The 7,347-nt window shown below is 44.1% G+C and overlaps 1 long non-coding RNA gene across 2 annotated transcripts in view; it reads left to right on the top strand.

Moving 5' to 3' along the window:
• LOC141078229 (uncharacterized) overlaps positions 1 to 6,480 on the top strand; it is a 24,524-nt gene extending 18,044 nt beyond the window's left edge. For both annotated transcript variants that reach the window (XR_012227722.1, XR_012227721.1), the window contains exons 2-3: positions 5,050 to 5,398; positions 5,553 to 6,480. This is a non-coding gene — a long non-coding RNA (uncharacterized lncRNA). The remainder of the gene's footprint in view (positions 1 to 5,049; positions 5,399 to 5,552) is intronic.
• The last annotated feature ends 867 nt before the right edge of the window (positions 6,481 to 7,347 follow it).

Here is a 7,347-nt window from a genome sequence, read left to right on the forward strand (position 1 = left end):
AGAAGCCCTGTCGTTCCTCTGGGAAACAATGCTCACCAGAAGGTAAATATTACACACCACATGTGAAAAAAATGTTAGATGTAACTTTTTTTTTTCAGCCAGGGCCATACCATGTCAGTATTTTAATTTTTATTTTTTTTTCTCTTTATTATACAGCACGGTGAGCAGCACTCGGGAGCCTGCACGATTGGACCCTTCTGAGGCGATCCCTGAGGAGACCGGCACCGAGGGACACTTCGACCGCCCCGGTACATCTGCACTTTCCCAGCCTTCCCACACATTCGACCCATCTGTCCCATCCACCAGCACAGGAGCATCGTGGCCGCCTACATTACATGAAGCTGCTGGTGAGGAGATCGCTCTCCCTTTACCCCACCCTTCTGCCCCTGCCACCTCTAGTACACCTGCGGGTACTGGGCGGCAGCGGCAGAGGGGTCAGGAAAAGAGTTATGCGCAAGAGTTCTTGCATCTGAATGCATCTTTCCAGAACTGTCTCAAAGTCTTGTCAGAGCAAATCTCCGCAGGCTTTCAGCAGATCAACTCCAGCATTCTGGAGGTGAAGACACTTCTGCAAACCATGCATTCAGAAGCAAGATCTTCGCCAAACCACACCTTTTTCAGGTCTGTTGTGGAGCGCATGGCAACACTATCTCCTACCCAGCAGATGCATGTAATGCATTCGTGCCACGGTGCTCTACAGCAGGTTACCTCCCAACCTCCACCTCCCACCACTGTAGTTCCTCCACCTGCACCCCCTCCAGCCACTTTCCATCCTCCCCCTCCTATTACATCTGCACCCCCTCCAGCCACTTTCCATCCTCCCCCTCCTATTACATCTGCACCCCCTCCAGCCACTTTCCATCCTCCCCCTCCTATTACATACCAGCAACCTCACCAGTACCAGACATCTCCCCACTTCCAGCAACCTGCCCCGTACCAAACTCCTTCCCCGTACCAAACTCCTTCCCCGTACCAAACTCCTTCCCCGTACCAAACTCCTTCCCCGTACCAAACTCCTTCTCCATACAACTTGTCATCAACATCATCTGCTCCTACAGTCCCTGCCCAACCCTCCACTCCACCGCCCACCACCTCTTCTGCCTCCCACATGTCCACCCTTTCTGTAGCTTTTTCCACACCTTCACCTCTAACTGTTCCTTCCCCACCACGATCCCAGTCCTCTCTCCACACACCCAGTGTCGAAGTGTCCCGCAGCCCCTCCAGCAGTATTTCCACCCCACAGTATACCGATTTGTAATGTTTTTTTTTTGTAATAAAAATGCCCATTGGGTTTAAAACCTTTATTAAAAAATTTTTTTGCAATTTAAAAACAAAAAAAAATAAAATTAAAATAAAAGTTAAATTATCGTTTCACAATGGTTGTCTGTCATTTATTTCTGCGGCGAACTATGTTTTAAAAAAAGGTTAAATACAGGGTATTTCAAAGGTAAAAAGGTATTCAAAACCAGGTATATAACTGTGGGTAAATTTTAGCTTTTTGCCACAGTTGTGTTCCTGGTTGTGTTTGAAGCAAAGTATTTCACCTAAAAAGTTGTGTTTGTTGTTGGTGATTTCCTACCAATGTACACAACTTTTGTTAAAAGGTGAAATACTTTGCATAAAACACAACCAGGTACACACCTGTGGCCTAAAGGTAAAAATAGTAAGACCATGACAAGATAGCCAACTTTGGTTGGCAAAGGTATATACTGTTGGTCCAGAAGGTACACAAGTTTAGGGCACAAATCTTTCACACTCTGTCATCCCAGTGTACTCTGCCTTGAGGTGACATAAAGTATAGTGGAAAATTGTCCCTGAAACCGTCACAGAACTTCTAGTGGTAATATTTCCAATGACAACATCCATCTTCGCCAGTAACTTGCTCTTCTCTCCAACCTGCACTTTCTTCTTTACAACCTGTCAAAGAAGGGCTGTAGGAACATGCTATATCTAGTTTTCCAGTAGCCAATCCCGTTCGGAAGGCCACAAGGGTCAATTTTAAAAACCGGATCAGGCGTAATCCGTCGAAAAACGGATGAACCGGATGAGACGGATCCGGTTTTGTCTGTCAAGAACAAGACGGATACGGCAGAAAACCGGATCCGGCACTTCAGGTTTTACAAAACATTTGCCGGATCCGGCATTCCGGCACGACGCCGGATCGCGCCTGACGCCGAAAACCTGATGTGTGAAAGTAGCCTTACTGCAGGACTGACCATTCACCCAGATAAGTGCCAAATAGGGTCCCACCCCCTACTCTATGCCCAAGGTATTGCACCTCAGCCATCCCTAAGGCCTGAGCCTCCCAAGGTGGAAACCATAAGCAACTGGTGTAGAACCCAGATTAAAAAGCAGGTAATTGCATTTTTAGGAACTGCTGGTTACTATCGCAAATTAGTTTCTAACTTCTGCACCTTGGCCAAGCCCTTAACCGACCGGACCCGCAAGAACATGTATCAGATTGCGACATGGACGACTGCATGTAAGGATGCCTTTTCAGCATTAAAGACCGCCCTCATCACTGCTCCTGTCTTGGCTGCCTCTGATTATAAGCACAGGTTCCTTGTGCAGAAAGATGCAGCCACCTTTGGAATTGGGGCAGTACTTGACCAAGTGAATGCCACCCGAGAAGAACATCCTATTGCTTTTGCCAGTTGGAAACAACTGGATTGGGAATTTCACTATGCCACTGTTGAAAAGGAGTGCCTTGCCATCGTATGGGTGCTAAAAAATATTGCAGCCATACTTGTATGGCAGAGACTTTACAAATGGTACAGACAACCCCCTCACATGGCTGAAGCGCGTATCTGGGGAGAATGGAAGATTGTTGTGGTGGAACTTATCCTTACAATCCTACAGCTTCTCCATCCAATATAAGCAGGGAAGCCAACACCAGAATGCTGTTTGACTGTCTCGACAAGAAGAACCATAGGATCCCTAGGCTGACCTACCCCTGCCACTGTACAAGGAATTATAAATGATTTGATCAATGTGGACTAAAATTAGCAGGCCAGAGGCCTGTCTAGACCTCATGGCATGGTCCCTTATTATGGGGTGAGAGGTTGTGATGGGCTATGTGGATATCATTTTGTATATATTTCGATTTTGCTGATTTTGGTGTTTTTTCTTGTTGCTTTGTATGTCTACAGCCTGACTGTATGTATGTCTCTTGATGACCCCCTGTAGTTTCTGAATCCACAAAGCTCCTTTGTCATATCTGGGAGTCCAGAAAATCACCCCAACTTGTCTGACTACCCCTGGACATAAGGAGGGGGCTGGGGAGGACAGGGGCTGGACAAGTCAGTTTTTGTGTGTGGTGATGATCATGTGAAGACGGCACATCAGAGAGAGAAAGGGAAGCATATGGACCTATTTTATCCACTGTCTACTATATTATTGGATTCTCATCTCCTTTGACATTCATCCTGTTAGTGAACTGCATATTTGTTCTGGACTATTGTATTCTCAGTGTGGTAGATTGTGTATGGACCTTTTGGTTTTGCCTATAATAAAGGTTTTGGGATTGTTCACACTTCCCTCGCTCTGATAGTGTGGTTTTGTAGAAGGACCCCGTGACACCCATATTTTCCTTTAGATGAAGCCCAAAGACTCTTGAGTGTACACTGAATTAAGAAAAGAAATGATTTGTGTTACTACAAACTTTATTCACTTGTACAGCGCCATTAATTCCATAGTGCTTTACATATATCAGCAACACTGTCCTCATTGGGGCTTACCCATCGGTATGTCTTTGTATACTATAAACACAATATATAGACTACATATGCACCATTACAGTGGTGTTCACACCTTTTGTATTTACAATATCTATACATAATACATATGAGAAATAGATGCTATTACACCGATGCAGTCACCTTTCTGTACTATATAGCCAAACACACACTATTTACCTTTTATAGTATATTGTATTGTGCAATATTTGTTATAATTGTTTTATCTTTCTTCACAGGTAGAATGCTTTAAAATGTAACCAGGGCCGATATCTGCTGTTTTTTTTCCTTGGATCTTGTTTGTGTATTAAATGTCTTTTGCTTAACTGTAATCACTGTTTCCACAAATAAAATGTAGTGAAAGTTTTACGTGCTTGTTTGCCTCTAGTATAGTGATGGCGGTGTAGTGTTTCTCGAATATATTCAGATGCTAAATATGGCCAAATTTATCTGCTATCAATGATAATAAATGCATGTTGCAGCAGTAGCCGCATCCAAGATGCCTTGTTAGGAAGATGCACTATTCTGTACACAGATGCTGCAATTTCACCCAGATATCCCGGCAGTATCCTGGATGCTAGACTCGCCCACACACCTGCCGCAGCGATGCTTGTATGACTGTCTCTGCCCTGCTAATGGTAGCTTCAAGTGTCCCATATGCTGCCTCATTTGCTTCAGCTGGACAACTATGGTGCTTACTGGTAGTACTATCCCATTGTGCAGTAATGACAATTGGTGTCAAAAGTGACACCAACAAATGCTACACCCCCACTGCTGATCTATAAGTGTGCATGCAAGCTTACTCAGTCTGCTGCCATCTTTGTATGCCATAGAGGTATAAGAGATGGCCCACAAGGGTATGGGAGGGAGAGAGAAATTGCCCTTGGGGTTGGTAGAGGTGACCAGCACAACAGAACCTGTCTGATGTGATGGAATTGGTCCCTCATCACTGTGTTAATGAGTTGGGGTAGGGGTTAGCGGTTAAGGTAGTTTCACATTTGCGTGTTTTTGCGCAGCCTCTTGTGAGCACTTGAAATGCAAACAGCAAATGCATGTAAGCGCAGCAATTTTTAGATGCATCAGTGTGTGTGTGCATGTTGCCAAAAAACAGTGTTTGTATGCTTTTCCATGCAATTTTGCATGTTTGTATTTTAGGTGTATGTGTTGTCTGTGTCACATTTCACAGGATGAAAATCCTAGCAAAAGTCTTGAAACAGACTCCACAAATGGGACACCAGTGGGCATGTTATGGGAATTCTTTATAATAGACCCTGTTAACAGCTGAAGTATTCCGATTTTTTTGCTTTTTCCTTAGTCAACATGGATCTGTGCTGGAAGAGTTTCCCTACAACTTGAATCTGGACATTATTGCTGGCAAGCAAATGTAAAAGCCAGACACAGCACAAAGGGGGGTTGGAGAGATGGCAAAGATGGCGGCAGTGACGTTTTTGGAGACATCTGATTATTGAAGTCCATGAGAGCTGGGAAGCGTACCACTTTCCACAGTGAGCTTCAGGGAAAACTAGTGAAATTGAGTGACTATACTTGGATGTCCCAAGAAACCTTCATGGATTTGCTTTCTCGTGTTCAAGGAGCCATGTGGAGACAGGACACAAGCTCTGTTGTGTGATTCCCCCTGAGGAATGGCTCCTGGTCACATTAAGGTGTGTAATATTTAGCAAGCAATGTCTGCATAATTGTTTTGCCATGTACGATTTTTAAGCATGCATAATTATTGTAATGCGATGTTGTAATATTTTGTTGGTTATTTTCCATGCTTTGCCAAACTATTACTAATTTTTGTTCTTTCTCTGGCAGTTTCTGGCTACTGGAGAAACCCTTTCTTCACTCCACTTCCAGTACTGGCTTGGAATGTCCACCTTGTCAGGAATATTTGTGGATATCTGCTGGGCATTATGGGACCTTCTCTGGTTAGAATTTATGACCCTGGCCACTATGGAAAAGTCGATTTGATATTGTTGAAGAATTCTGGACAGTCTGCAATTTCACCTACTTTTTGGGTGTGTTGGATGGGAATCCCATATGGATAGTTAAACTGAAAAGAACTGGATCTGAGTACTATAACTACAAAAAGGATTTTTTTTTTTTTTTTTACTGTAGTCATGACCATTGGAGATGCGGACTGTCTGTTACAGTGGACATTGGGGCATTTGGCCAGGGGAATGACTTGCAGGCTTTAAGAACTTTGCCATACAACCTACAGCCCATGTCCATGATTTTAATTTCCCCTTTCCATGGCCTCGTCTCCACACTGAAGGTCTGCCACAGCTATTTGTGATGGTTGGGGATGAGGCCTTTAAAATGTGCCAAAAGCTGCTGAAACCCTACTCCAGCTGGGACTTGGACCACACAAGAAAAATATTTAATTACAGACTGACCAGGGCACGAAGAACTGTAGTGTGCTCTTGGGATTCTTGTCTCCAGATGGTGCATTCTTGGCACAGCCATTAATCTAAAATTGGAGGCAGTGCATGATGTGGTGAAGGAGTGTGTTGTTCTACACAATTTTGTGATGGCTAAAGAGCACTCTAACTTTGAACTCGATGAACCAGCTGCCAAACCATTGCCTGAATTCACTCCGCACACTCTCTGTTCCCTCATTTGGCCAACTTCAACTAATGACCTATTTGTGGCCTACTTTAGATCTCATGTAGGATGTGTAGAATGGCAAGATAAAATTGTGTAAAAATGTTGTCTTTTGTTAATAAACCAGTTTTGAAACCTCTACTGAGTGCACTCTGGTTTTTATACATTCCATTGCTTTAGTCATGTCCCCAGGTGTACAAGTGATTTTAGGATGCTGTGTTTTGTGCATCATGAATGTACTAGTACTGTGGACAGGGTTAGGGTTATAGTGAGATGTGAAGATTTTGGTGCTTGAAGGTGGACTCACAGAGGGTATGGGTTAGGGTACGTTAGGGTTATAGGGAGATACGAAGATTTTGGTGCTTGAAGGAGGACTCACAGATGGCTGTCACAAAAACATGCCATAGGGTTATAGGGAGATACGAGGGTTAGGATTATAGGGGGATCCGAAGATTTTGGTGCTTGAAGGAGGACTCACAGATGGCTGTCACAAAAACATGCCTTAGGGTTATAGGGAGATACAAAGATTTTGGTGCTTGAAGGAGGACTCACAGATGGCTGTCACAAAAGCATGCGTTAGGGTACCTTAGGGTTAGGGTACGTTGGGGTACCTTAGGGTTATAGGGAGATACGAAAATTTTGGTGCTTGAAGGAGGACTCACAGATGGCTGTCACAAAAGCATGCCATAGTCTCTTCAATGTAAGAACATAGGGTTATAGGGAGATACGAAGATTTTGGTGCTTGGGGCTTGAAAGAGGACTCGCAGATGGCTGTCACTAGGGTTAGGGTTAGGGTTAAGTATGGTTTGGTTAAGGGTTAGGGTCAGGGTTAGGGTCAGGGTTAGGGTTAGGGTCAGGGTTAGGGTTAAGTATGGTTTTGTTAAGGGTTAGGGTCAGGATTAGGGTTAAGTATGGTTTTGTTAAGGGTTAGGGTCAGGGTTAGGGTTAGGGTCAGGGTTAGGGTCAGGGTTAAGTATGGTTTTGTTAAGGATTAGGGTCAGGGTTA

This window comes from Dendrobates tinctorius, unplaced genomic scaffold, assembly GCF_039654945.1.
Source record: "Dendrobates tinctorius isolate UK_male_01 unplaced genomic scaffold, ASM3965494v1 ptg000521l, whole genome shotgun sequence".
Lineage (NCBI taxonomy): Eukaryota > Metazoa > Chordata > Amphibia > Anura > Dendrobatidae > Dendrobates > Dendrobates tinctorius.